Source organism: Quercus suber, unplaced genomic scaffold (genome assembly GCF_002906115.3).
Source record: "Quercus suber isolate HL8 unplaced genomic scaffold, Cork oak 2.0 scaffold_159, whole genome shotgun sequence".
Classification (NCBI taxonomy): Eukaryota; Viridiplantae; Streptophyta; class Magnoliopsida; order Fagales; family Fagaceae; genus Quercus; species Quercus suber.
In genome coordinates this window covers 629,754-644,576 of record NW_027069620.1, presented here as the reverse complement: position 1 = coordinate 644,576, position 14,823 = coordinate 629,754, and positions in this window count along the sequence as shown.

The following is a 14,823-nucleotide window of genomic DNA, read 5'->3' as shown; positions in this document are numbered from 1 at the left end:
CTATCAACATTAAATGCTCCTAGCTACCAAGATAGACAAGTATTAAATGCTATTTGACATAAGGAAAAGACTATACTAACCTTGGGGGCACTTCGGTCTCTCCCCAATCACCTCAATCGACCCTAAATATGGTGGCTATTTGTAATTAGCTTAGGCTTCATAAGGAGCAACAATGGTCATTTAAGTTGACCTATGGCAACAAGATGACAAATATGTCATCATTCATTTCATGAACAATGGCTTTAAGGCCCTCCTATAAATACCTTATAGATCCTATCAATTGAGGGGAACAACCTTCAATCTCTCGTTGATGATAGAGCTTCACACACTATCTCTAATATCAGTGATATGATTTCAAATTTGACTTAAGTTTTGGAGGGTCTAAGGTCGACTACAATGGTTGATATGTGGCTTAGCAAGTAGGATTGTGCTTTCTTGTTTATAAATTATGGTTTCTAACATCATCCAATAAATCACTCACTTACACTGTTGATATGATATACAATGATTGGTACATGATAAAATTAGTTTCAATTATGGGATTATATGTGAAAATGATATTACAATCACAACTTATAATATTAGCAAATTGTGAAAAAAAATTATTTACCTAGTATTACTCTTAAAATAAAAAGCAAAATTTGAAAGTTAATTATATGCTTGAACAATGAAGGAGTTCATTGGTGTTGGAATTTTTTTATTTAAAAATAGTTAACAACGAAATTATATATTCTTGTACATGAACCCATTCTACCCAAAAAAAAAATCTTGTGCAATGAACCCATTTCTGCTATGTGACAAATAAAATTATAATATCGTGCAATATCACATGGCTTCAGGTGACACTCATTATGATGTTTTTTTTTTTTTTTTTTTTTTTTTTTTAAAATATAGTAAAATCGTTTGGAGTAGTAAAATTAAAACAAGAAAATCTAAAAGAAGAAAGTGAATACAGAACAGAAGCATGTTTGAAAATTATTTATTTTTAATTCATCCCTTGACCTTTTATTAAAGAAAAGAATTAAGGGGTAAAACGATAAACGATGAAAAGAAAGGTTTTGTTAATCATAAGAGAACAAGAGAGTAGACATCTTTGACATGGCCGTTGGTGAGAGACATAAATGGACAAGGATGGTTTTAAAGAGACAAAACACATAGCATGAAATGTAGTACCTTGTGTTTAGTTCCTATTTATTTATTTTTAATATTAATAAAAAAATAAAAAGCCACAATAATAAAATTATTAAAAAATAGTGGTATTTCTGAGAAAATCTAGGGAAAGAAGAAAAAGGCAAAATAGTCATCATAGGTGGCAGTGAATTGTAAATAAAAAGAGAGTTTTAACTGAAAAAGTGAAAACACTGCCCCTCGATTCACGAGGGATGCGGTGTGGTCGAAATAAAAAAAGTACGGATTTGCCTTTGCCTATGATTCTTATATATTACTGCTACTGCCAGAGGTTGTTATCTTTGTACTCAAAAACAAACCTGACCTTCCTGCTTCTCAGTTTTTTTGTTTTTTATTTATTTTTTTCATTTTGAGAAACAAATTTTTGGATGCATGTGATTTTGCTCCTTTTATTTCCAAGCCTACCCTTTGTCAGACTGAGCCTCGTAAGGATTGGGTTGGCCCAGTTGGGTCTTCTTTCAAAGTTATAACTCATGACTTCATGATTACATGGTTCAGTTACATTTTACTTTTCTTTTAAATGACTTTCTTGAAGTATTTACTACTGTATTTAGAAAAAGTAAACAAAATTTTTTAGACAATATATATATATATATATTTTTTTGGGTGTTGGCCATATCCAAAACTCAAAAAAGAAATTAGTCAGCACAATTTTAAGTTTAATTTAGTTCTATAATTTGTTGGAAAAATGTTAAAGATATTACCAAATTTATTATAATAGTCTTATAAATTGATATGCCAACTTATGTGATAATGTTATACCGACAGCAAAATAAATAAAATTTTTAATTAATTTTTTTTATATGTTTAGAATGTGACATTTGTTTGTAAGACATAATTAGTAAATTTGTAGACTTGTGGTACCCTTAACATTATTCAATTGGTTGATTGTGGTTTTGGAACTTTGGGAAGGAGGACTTAATGCTCCTTATCTTAACGAGCCCTACAAAACTTCTACCACCACTAGATATTTATCATTTCTTTAAGCTTTCAAATATTTTTCATTTAAAAAAATTGAAGTTTATCACCAATTGCCATATTCAAAACTATTCTCTTTATGCAACTTATAATTGCAAGTTGATTAAGTTTGTTTCACCATTTAAAGGCATGATGCATGGATGAAGCTTAAGATGACAAATTCAAAATGAACAAAGATGTTGACTCAATCTTACTCCACCAAATCCCGTAGGTTCTCTAAATTTGAAGGATTGATAGAGGAAGATCTATGAAATAATTACTCTTTGTTTCTTTTTGGATATGATAACACCCTTTCATTGGGGAGAGTTTATAAACTTGTAATAATCAAAGCCCAAAGGAAAAAGCCAATTTACCTTTATCACCACTACTCATTAGATACTTCCAAGGGCTCAAATCTTTTACATAGCATCATAAAATGGTCACCTAGGAGCTAAGTAGCTAGGAGATTAAACTAACTGAAAAAGCAGTCAACTTAAGCAAAGCAAAATATGAAAGCGAAAAAGAAGATCATTACCATTGAAGAACCATTTTTATTTTGTAAGATTTTTTTTTTTTGGGAGGGGGGGGGGGTAAGAGAAAAATAACAAAAAATAAAATAAAATACAAGGGTAATCTAGTAATTTCGAAAAATAAAACAATGAAGTGCTCAGTGCTGGACCTGGCAAGCAGAGAGCTTGAGTTGATGTAACGAAGTGGCTTTCTAAATGGACAAAATGGTGAGAAATGTAAATGATTGGATTACACGTGGCAGGCCATGATTTGAATGGCTGTGGATATAGATAAATTAAAAAAAGAAAAAAAGAAAGAAAGAAGAAGGCAGTGTGCAGCTGTGTGTGCAGTGTGAAGGACCCGTCACACCTTTCGATTGAGTGGACGAAAACTTTGTTATTCTGTGTCTCATAATAATGACGAAAACTAAGCAATATATATTTGGAGCTACGTGACACTATGAGACATGGTAAAGTTAAAATGCTATATATCATGAACAACTATTTATTTTTACCAAAAAAAAAAAAAAACAATTATTTATGTCTTCAAATGTTATTTTGTGGTGAAACATGAGTTGTGTCATTCCACTTCAAAATCAATTGGTGATGAAGAAGACACTCAAATTTTCTCTCATAATGATACTCTCGTGACTCGAACTCATGACTTTGGCTCTAATACTATTTTTTGGACCGTGAGCTGCGTCATTCTATCTCAAAACCAATTAGTGATAAATAAGACACACTCAAATTTTTTATGGCATTTGACATCATGCCATGCGGGCCTATTTTTAGAATAGTTGTAAGGAGTCAAATTGTGATCATCCAACAAATTGAACACCCCGAATTTGATTGTACTTCTCAAACCTACATATCAGGACTGATGTAACTATACAATGAAGTGAAGATTCTAAGACCCAAAATCAATAATTATCAATCCCCAAATGGGTAATCCCATGGTTTAAAATATGTTTTATTCTCAAATAGTGATTGTGAAAAGTAAGCTATTTCGTTTGGTGACAAATATGATTTTGTTTTAATAATGTTTGGGTATCTAAGTTTATAACTCGGAAGAATATTATATTCTCTGCTTTTACTACTATTGACTATCATTTGGTATATACTTTGTGTCGAAATTTGAAAGATGGAATGCATATAAAGTAGAAAAAATAAAAGGAATAAGAATTTTTCATCATTTTCCACCAAATGGGTTGAAAATGTAGGAGGAGGATATTCCAAGTTGACCTAAAAAAAATCTAACACAAATTAAGCTCTTTTTGGCCCAATAGCATGCGCAACCGCATGCTCTTTGGTGGTAGAATTGAGCTTAATTTATGTGTTGATTGACTCACTTAAGTGCGCATTTCTTTACCATCAACAATATTTAAAACAAAATGCAATTACTATTAGCATAATTACATTGATGAAGATTTAGAACCAATTCTCGTTCAAATGGGATTTGGCATCGAGTAGCTATGGATTCTTCACACACTTTTATTGCAAAGGTCAAAAAGTTTTCTTGTGCAAAATATGGGAAATTCTTGGTCAACCATTCCATATATAGAAGGACGTGTGGAATGGATACATGTTCAAGGGTTGGTTGGCTTCAAGAAAATCGATCATCATTTTGTAGTATGAATTAGGAAAAAGCTTTGGGATTGACTAATCACGAGAAGAAGATATGATATGAGATATGGTGGGGGAGTGATTTGTTAACAAAATCATTATGTGCATATCCCCTTTTCCAGCTCTTGTAGCTAGCTACTCTTTACCAACTAAATCTTTTTTTTTTTTTTTTTTATCACTTTTCAAACTTTCTTCTTCTCTTTCTTATCCAATTATTGTCAATTATTTCCATGCCATTAAATTCCAAGTCTATCATGGAATTGAGCTTTTCCATCCACAGTTATATAATAATTTAAATACCTATTTAATATACATTATACAAAAAAAATATAAGATCCGTTCGTAATGATGTTTTTAGTTACATATGATTGGATTTACTCTTTTTTTTTTTTCCATCTTTTTTTCTCAATTATATGAATATTTGGGTTACTATATAAGAATAAGCCTCATGACTAATAACTAGTTTTTATTTGGAATTTTTACCCTATCTTTGCTACTTGCATGCACAATCTCATATTTAAGACCAAGTGCAGAGGAAGGGGCGCCGTGTCTTTTTACCACTCATAGAAAAATGTCAAAAAGAAATTATTAAACTTTTTGACTATATACAATTCATGTTTGACACTTTCGAAGTTACAAAGTGCTAGCATTTGTTGATTATAAGAGTCAGTTCACCATACATAGTTGTTCCTTTATGGTTTGTAAAGGGGGTTAACGATACTAATAGGGTGGGAAAAGCCATCCAATGATCTATTTAAAGTCCCCTCAAAAGGCCCCTGCCTTTTTATAAAGATTTGATTTATTAGTTTATTTCAATAACATTAATTATCTTAACATTAAAAAATAATTACATACATTTTTAGAAAAGTGTTTTGTTTTAAAAAATTAAGAGAAATCCATCAATTAGTATATCAATAATTTTATAATTTTTTTGTTGATTCACAATATCATAGGTTAAACTTTCATTTTAAAAACTAAGAAATATAGTATTTGTAAAAAAAAAAAAAAAAATCAGGTGATATCTTTTATTTCCTTTTTAATTAATTGCATTTTATTTTTATTTTCTTATAGTTGTATTTGGTAAATTATTTTCTATACTAGGGTTTTAACTTATAAGAAAGCTTATTGGAAAACTAACTTTTTTTTATTTTTATTTTTTAAGAATCAGAAAAATGAACTACGTAATAATAATAATAAACATGTATAGATTGATAAAGTTCAAAATCATTATTTTCTGTCATTAAAAATTTATTTAAAAAAATCTTAGTAAAATTTGTGTTTTTTATATAAATATTTTTGATAATTTTATTTATTGAATATTTTTTCTACGAAAATAAATAACTCTTGTATCAATGAATTCCAATAACCTCTTATTAATTTTTTTTTTATCAACATTGAACATATTCTTACTTATTGTTTTTTTTTTTTATAGGTTACTTATTGTTATTTTTTATATTCATTACTTATCAAATTTGTATATGTATATCACTAAGCTAACTTTTTGTGATTCAATCAAAGTTTAAGTGGGTTACTACTGAGAGAGTAATTATTTATTACTATGAGAGTATAGTGACTTGATATTTCTTCATTTCACATAATATTGGATCCATTAGTTAAATTTATGGTGGATCTGTCATCTATGCGAGAGAGGAGGGAATACCGCATTATTATGCTTTATTAGTATCTAATAATTTTCCTATTGAAATAGAATGAAGATGCAATAAACATAAAAGAGGAATTAAAATTACATTTTTTTTCGATATACTAACTTATTGGATTTTTTTAATTATTAAAAATATTGATGAATCAATATTAGATTTGGCCCTTAAAGTGAAATTCTGACTCCATCATTGTTTTAGACTTAAATTTGAAAAGTGAGTATTTTTCATATCACAATTGGTTTCTTTACATCCCATATAATCCTTTATAAAATGTAGAATTGACCATTCAAAATATAGAAATTGAGTTATTCATTAAATTCTCCCTTTCGTTGACTACTACTACTACTATTTTGAATTCTTTGGACAATGGTTAACCTCATTATTTTGCCCCAAGAAAAAAAAAAAGTTAGATACTTCAATTGTATCACACATTTATTAGCTTTGTACCATTCCGAGCAGCCATGCTAATTATAGATGGAACATAACATCCCACTGCTTGTATAAGTAGAAATTCTTGTATTCCTTCCAGTCAAGGATTTAATTTTAAATCAAGTAGGTGGCAGGAGCATGTGCATGAGTTGTCAATTCTCATCTTTAAACTTTCAAAATGGAGTTTATCACTATATATTATTATCAAATTAAGTAAATGCATAAAATGATTTTTTTACATGGTAGAGAGTTTAGGCCAAACTAATGGTCTGTTTGGATTGATGGAGAGGGAGAGAGAGCAGAGTAGAATTAATCCAAAATTAACTTATTTTCAGCCAATTTTACTCCACTTTCCTCCAATTCCCCTCTTTTTTCCTTCAATCCAAACAGACCCTAATACTAGAGTTAGTCATATGTATTCTATACCTTTATTAGTATATTTAATCCAAATTTTTATAATTTTCTTAGTTGCTTTCTACGCTTTTTCTACGCTTTTTCTACATGCTCACATGAAATGATTATTAGATCTAAGAACTTTGAGGTGATTAAGATTAAGAGATAAACAGGCTTTCCCTTTTATTGTCTAATTCAATATATGACTCCATTTTTTTAAATCCTTGTTTTCACGTGAAATATTATAACATGGTTCACATGCATAATGACCACACGAAACTTTCATGCTTGATCTAGAGCTTCGCTATTAGTATTAACATATTCATAACATGAGTGCCTGATTCCGATATAATTGTCATGATGATTTGTGCCCTTTTTTTCTTTCTTTACTTAATTTTGAACATGATAATCCATGATCTTAAAAATTCATGATTTTTATGTTATTCACCACGTACGTCAAATGAAGATCATTTTTACTTAATTCCTTCACATGCTTAGATGTTTGACTTTACCTTCACATGTTTGGATGTTTCATTTTTCCTTCGCATATTAGATGTTAGATTTTCCTTTACATGATCTCAAGTCTTTGATTTTTTCTCTACATGCTAAATTCTTAGTTAAATATTATAACATGCTTCGTATGATAAATCTCTACCAATTTTCATTTCAAGATCTTGATATGAGTTCACATGCAATATTGCAATGAGTGTAATGACATGTGGCAATTCTTAGTCTGTTATATGCATGAGTTTACAGCCACTTGGATGTTTAACATGTTAATTTTTTTTTTCTTTACAATTTGTTGGATGCTTAACATGTCTAAATTTATGCTTTTCTTTATACACCATGCTTGGATGGCATATTCTTTGAATTGAGTAGGATGGCATAAACATTGGCCACCTTAGCTTAGGACACCGGTTTTAACCGAGCAAAATGGGTGTCTAATTCTTTCTCAGTTTGTAACTTAATTACCTCCGAACCAAGATCAAGGGTTCTAGGTTTTGTTTGTTTATCCATATCATCTTACATCTTTTTAGAATGCAACTAGGAAATAAAGTAATGCAATTTCTTTCTTAGATTATACCTAAGACCAAAGTATATTAATTTCCTGTTACATGAAATTGACGTAAACTTTTATACATATCAATACAAGAGGTACATTTTCAAATTTAAGTTTTCTTATTTTTCCTTGTAAATTAAAAAAGCGGTGCTTCTATGTAAAACACTCGATTTAAAGGTAAAGACATTTACAGTGTAATCAGTACCATTTTGAGTAACCACTAACATGATCCCACCCGTTTTGCATGAGTTAGGCCCACTCAAAAACCAGATTAGTATGAGGGATGGTTAGTAATTAACTTTTATAATCAAGTCAGGTTCTAGTTCTCAAGACCTAAAACACCAAACACAATCCAAATCCTATTGTTTTAATTTTGAACCTGAACTCCATATAAACCTTTATAAGAAAGGTTGGGACCAATTGTGCAAGCTTGTCATACTTGTCCAATTGCTGTCTCTATCGTCTATACACGTTTGCTTCATTTGAAATTACACACTTACAAAACTTTCATGTAATAACAAAGCTAATATAAAAAATGATGGTAGAATAGAAAAAACCTCCAATTCTTTTTAAGAAATCTTAAACTCATCCTTTTAATTAAGGCGGGGACCGATTGAGAAACATGTTGCACTTGTGCTATTCTTGTCACTACACACAACTTTGTTTCATTAGAAACCTCGCACTTAATACTTGAGTCATAAGTCATAACAAAGCTATTAATATGAAAAAGATAGTAGAACAAGCCTCTGGTTCCTTTTTAGGATGAACTCTAGTTATCTCAAACCCATCTTGTTTTGGGACCAACGTGGAAACTCGCCAAACCTATATTTTTGTCCCTAGCCTATACACTAGGTTTTAAAAAAAATTTCATTAGAAATTATATGCAATTACACTCCAAAACAAGTTAATATGAAAAAGATGGTAGAGCACGCCTCTAGCTTAGATAAACGTCTAGGTAATATATTTGCACTTATAATGTGAACAAAAATAATTTCCCTCTCAAAAATTGAAGGGAAGAAAAAGAAAAAGAAAGGATAATCCCTCAAGTAATGCCAATAATTTTGTAAGTTAGTTGTATTCTACTACTATTAAATTCTTCCCATGTGTAGACACTACAAAAAATCTGGATTTAGGTGCCTCTTTTCTTTTATTTTTTATTTTTTTTATGCACTTCCAAAAACACCACTATAGGAGCTATGATGATGATGATGATAATAATAATAATCATCATCATCATCATTATTGCTCAAGTGATCAATAGAAAATTCTCCAAATATAGGGTGCCCTAATTAACTAAGGGTATGATTGGATGGGGTGATTTTGGAGGGATAGAAAATGAAAAGGTGGTTGTTTGGTTAGCGGGGAAAAATGAGGGGATTTTGGTAGAGTCTAGGTGTTTTTTCCCTAGCTCACTATAATTGAGATTATGAAGAGAAAATTGGAGAGGAGATAGTAGTTGTTGTCTGTTTAAAACAATGGGATTTGGTTTTTATGTTTTTGAATCAACTGTGAACTTAAAAAAAGAAAATGTAATAGAAATATGAGGGTGAATTTATACAAACAATATTTTCTGTCTTTTTATTTTTATTCTCAACCAAACAAATGATCATCTTTCTACTTTTTCATCTTCTCAACCAAACAATGGGAAAGAAAATTAAAAATTTTTTTTATCCTCCCATTTTTCTATTTCCACTTGATTTTTTATCTTCCTATTTTTCCATTCTCCAAACCAAACAGACCCCAAGGATAATCAATTCATAAATGTACTACCTCTACGTTAAAAAGTAACTGATTTCGAGTTTTTGTTGTATCATTTAAATCTTTGTAAATGTAAAGAGGAAAATTATAATTGCAAACAAAGGTACTTCGTCAGCAGCAGGCTTTTCTTGGTTGGATTGTTTTGGTCATTTTCGAAAACTCCACACCTTGTTAAGTCATTGCATATTCTAGTCTTTCTAGTCTGTCTTTTTGTCTTTTTGTTTTTTCAGAGAAATATGTTTGTTAGGCAATGCCAGCCTGATTCTCTATTTTGCCTTATATATAGTTTCATTTAAATTAGCCTCTTATCTAATTAACCAATCTTAGAACTTAGAAGTGAACAGGCCCTCAAGACGAATTCGGATCTTCCTTGAATTCACACAACACAAATTGCACGTCTTTGAGTTCAATTTCATGACTTCTTTCTTACACGGTTTCGTGCTATTTGAGAATGAGTAAAGGTCGTTCATTCCAAACTACATCAAGTTTAGAATGAACAACCTTTACTCTAATGGCTTGTTTGGAAGTTTAGAGAGGGACGAGAGTAGAGGGGAGTAGAGGGAAGGGGAGTAGTGGGGAGGAGAGTAGAGGAAAATGATTCACCTCCACCTTATTTGGATGTTTTTAAAATTAGTAAGGGGGAAGGGAGTAATTAGCCATTCTCCTTGTGTAATTTTGTTAATATAATAAGGGTAAATTAGGTAATTTACTTGGTTAATAGTTTATGTACTCTACTCCCCCTCCAAATCTCTCCAATTTGGGGAAATTAAAATTGGGGGGCTAGAGGGAGTCCAAATCCCTCCAAACTCCTCCAAATCCCTCCCCCTCATTCTTTAAAAAACTTCTAAATAAGGTAATTGCATTACTTTCCTCCCTCTACTCTACTCCCCTCCTTTTTTAAACATCCAAACATGCCATAAGCTTAATTTGCCAAACCCACCACTTCCTGTGTTCACACATGTTTTTTAGGTAAATATTGTGAGGAAGGAGATCAGGTGGGATACATATCAAAGAACACCATTATGATTTATGACTAGACTATTGTTCACATATAGTTCTTGTGTTTCTCATTTTCAATGCACTTTTGTGTGTCTTTCTTTGCTGTTACTTTTATCTTTTTTGGATGGTTACTTTTATGCTCTTTTTCAGGTTGAAAGTTCAAACTTATCAGAAATTAGAGGTCAATGTGAACGGTTAATCTGTCCAATCTGGATAGGATTAACTTTGATGGGTTAAGTCAGCCACCTTTGCCATTAAACTCTTATGTGTAACCGTTGAAATTTAAGTTTAAAAAAAAATGTAGGACCCGAGAGGGACACATAGCCCCAACATGTTCTGTTTCTATTAGGACAAAGATTAAGGAATGGTGCCTATATGTGGGCACCCCATGGTTGGGTCAACTAGAGCATGTTTCCCCACCAAAACCACAGAAAGAAACCCTATAATAGACAGCCTTGTTACCATGTGCACAAATTTAAGAGCAACAATCCAAAAATACAACCCCCTTTGTGCCCTCCCCTCCCTTTCTCTTTCTCTTCCCAAATCATCTTTTCGGGAACAAGAAGGAAGAAAGTTTGAACCATATTAATTGCATTTCTATCCCTCCTTTCATGGAAGCTTAAGTTCCTAGCTTCTTCAACATTTATATTTATCAACGTATTGTAGTCAATTATGAGACATTTAGGTGTGGTAAATAAGTAGAGGACATTCTAAAGAAGTGAACAAATAATATATTGATTTGCTCAGCCATATATCAATCAAAGGCATCAATTTTTAAGACTGTGTTTGGGAAAAAAGAAAAAAAAGAAAAATATACAGCAAGGGAAGGGTGAGATCATTGAGTTGACTTGTGAATAAGCTAAATGGTCCTTTTGCATCATGAGTTCATGACATTTTGTCACTCTCAATACACGACAAGAAGTTTTGAACTTTAAAACCCATTGCCATTTGCGACTCCACTAGTACATTTCTGTCATAGTCGATTATGATCATGTAGTTACTCCACTTTCAATATATATATATATATAAGAACACAGATAAATAATTCCTATAGCTTATTGTAATTATAAGTTTTCATTGATTATTTTCAATTAAGATATTTGATCCATCAGCTTCTTTAAATGGTAGTCAATTTATCCATTTCCGCTAGAATAATATACATTGGAATTGATTTTCCTTTGGGTAAACTACTCCCTTTTGAAGGCATAATAAGTATATACAACCAAACATATTGTTTAACATTGATAATCGAAAAAATGAAATAGCAAACTAGTTGACAGCAGTTTATAAAAGTTTCATTGCCTTATTTAGATTTTTATGTTTCTATTCTCGACATGAAATTTTCTAAGCGTTGCTAATAAATCATATGATACACTTGCATATGTTATGTATTATACATTTTTCATGCTCAAGTAATGGCATTTGTCACTACTCATTGACAAGGTCTTTGGTTCGGATCATCTGTTAAGATTATTGAGAATTCTAAAAAAATTGTACCACAATATTTAGCTAAAAATTTCAAGAGAATCCAAATGCCCACAGCATTTAGGTTCTTCTAAAACCGCATTGGAATGCAGATTTTCCCTAAAACATGTTGCTCTCCACATTTTCAAGACATGGGAAAGTTATTTTTCTTAAGTGACAAAATATACTCATTTAGTTAAAGTATATATATATATATATATGTAATCAGTGCCATTGGCCTCCTATGACAAGCTTTTTGCCATGCGAAGTAGATATTGTTGTTTTCATACTATGTTGTATTTTTTTTTTTTATATAAAAATATTAAATGATACTGTTGTTTTCTTTTTCTTTAATCCAAAAATTATAGCCAACTTAAAATATATGAGGTATTTCAAGTTTATTTTGTATCAAATATTTTGAGAAGAATTGATAATATTATAGTGATTATAGGAATAAACAAAATATGTGGATTTTATATTCCTAGAAGCTTCGTTACATTACCAAGCAAACCAATAATGAACATAACTACATTTCTGAAATTTCTTGGTTAATCTATTTACCGAGACACATGCATTCTAAATTTCCTAGACCAAACCTAAAGATATTAGGGGCAATTAACTAGCCAGAGAAGCACCACTGTTTTATGAAAAATACATTAATAATAGAAAATTCTTGACATAAATTTTCTTTTTAAATTTTGTGATGAGGGGACAACACTTTATAAATTATTATGATTAATCATCTATAAGATCCTAATTTTGTATCGTATAGATATTTACAAAAGAAAAATTTATAGAACATAATATACAGTATACACCTCATGCTTCACTGTTGTCCTCCAATCATACCTTATTTTATTTATTGTGAAAATGTGTCGTGACAGAAATCTCCTCACAGCATCTAGTTTGTTGGACTTTCTTGAAATAGACCATATGATACTAAAGTACTTCAGACCAAAAAAAAGAAAAAAAAAAGGGAGTAGTAAGATATACTATACCTTTATCGAAAATCGGTTAGTTCTTTAATATATTAATATGTCAAAATGATATTAATATTTATTACATTTTATAAGATGGGCACATTCTTATATCAGAATGTCCCTTGATTACATATATAATTAATTTATACCTTTAAGAATTAAGAGGTAGAAATAAAATTTTCTATAGGAGACAGAAAAGAATTTGAACAAATAAAGTACTATTGGGATAGGATATATATAAAACAAGTAATTTTTATTTATGGAAATGATAAGATTTTAATTTATAGTATCATCTATATATGATGATTACTTTTTATTATTAGGTCAAAATACTCATTAATGGGATACATATCCATTAAGAACAATGACAGAGCTAATAATCAAATTTAAAGAATAACCTATTGTTCTCACACACAAAAAAAATATGTTTATAACATAATTTAATATATGTTTTTTCTCATATATGACAAAAATATTTACATGAAGTTTGTCTTTACATAAAAAGTAGTTTTCTTCATCCAATCAGTTCGTAAGCTGTGAACTATTTTTAACACAAATTAATATTCTTTAAACCTTTTAATCCAAAAAAAAAAATTAAAGAATATTATACCACTAGAATAAAATATTAAAAATTATGAAACATATAAAAATCTAATCCATTTTTAAAAATTAAATAATAAACGTTTTTGTACATCTAAACATATACAAGTCAACAGTACAAAAAAAAAATAGCAATAATTAAAAAATGAAGAAAAACCTTATTTTTCATAGAACAAAAATGCAATAATGATTTCCAACCCCTAACCAAAAAATATGCTGTTCTTTTTCTTTTTTCATTTTTAAAGTAATAAAAAAGAACATAGAAAATAAAGATGGCTTCTATTAAAGAGATTATTTACCTATTTGGAGTAACATATATCATGTATATGTTTTAGCCATGTCTAGAATACAAGGGAAAATTATTAAATATTTCAAGAGTACCATAAATGTGTATTTCCTTCTCTCACATGAATTAATTGTAAGTCTCAATCATGAATTTAATTAGTGAAATCTACAATTATGTGAGAGAGAAGAATATGTATTTATGGTATTCTGGGAGTATTTAATATTTACCCGAATATGAGTTATAAATGGAAAAAAAAAAGCTTTTATTAAAGTGATTACTTATCTGTTTGGAGCAACATATATCATGAATATGCTTTAGCTACATGTGGTATAAAATTAATAAGTGAGAAAAATAGAAAATATAGAAAGCTTCTATTAAAGAGATTGCTTATCTCTTCTAAAAAAAAGAGATTACTTATCTATTGGGAGTACATATATCATCATGGATATTACTTATCTATTTTGAATAACATACAATCACGTATTTGCTTTAGCTATGGGTGGTATAAGAGTAATAAATTATTTATTTAAGCTTATATATCCTTAGAAAAATATTACTTGAATATATATATATATATATGTATATTATTTTTTTAAAGAAAAAATATACCTTGAACTCATCAAAATATACCTTGAATATTCTTTTTTATTTTGATACCACATACCTTGAATGTACTTTTTCATTTAATGGGGTCAACCTTGAATGTTTAATTCAAGAGAAATGTTATATCCACAATATTTTTATAACAAATCATAGATGAGAAATTCTTATTGGTTCTAATTTGAATCTAAAACTTAAATAACTTTTTTCCTCATCCACAACATTGAATAACAACCTGCTACTTAAGATTTATTGTAAAAATGTTGTGAAAATATTGTGGACATAATATTTCTCTTAATTCAATGAGTTATGTATT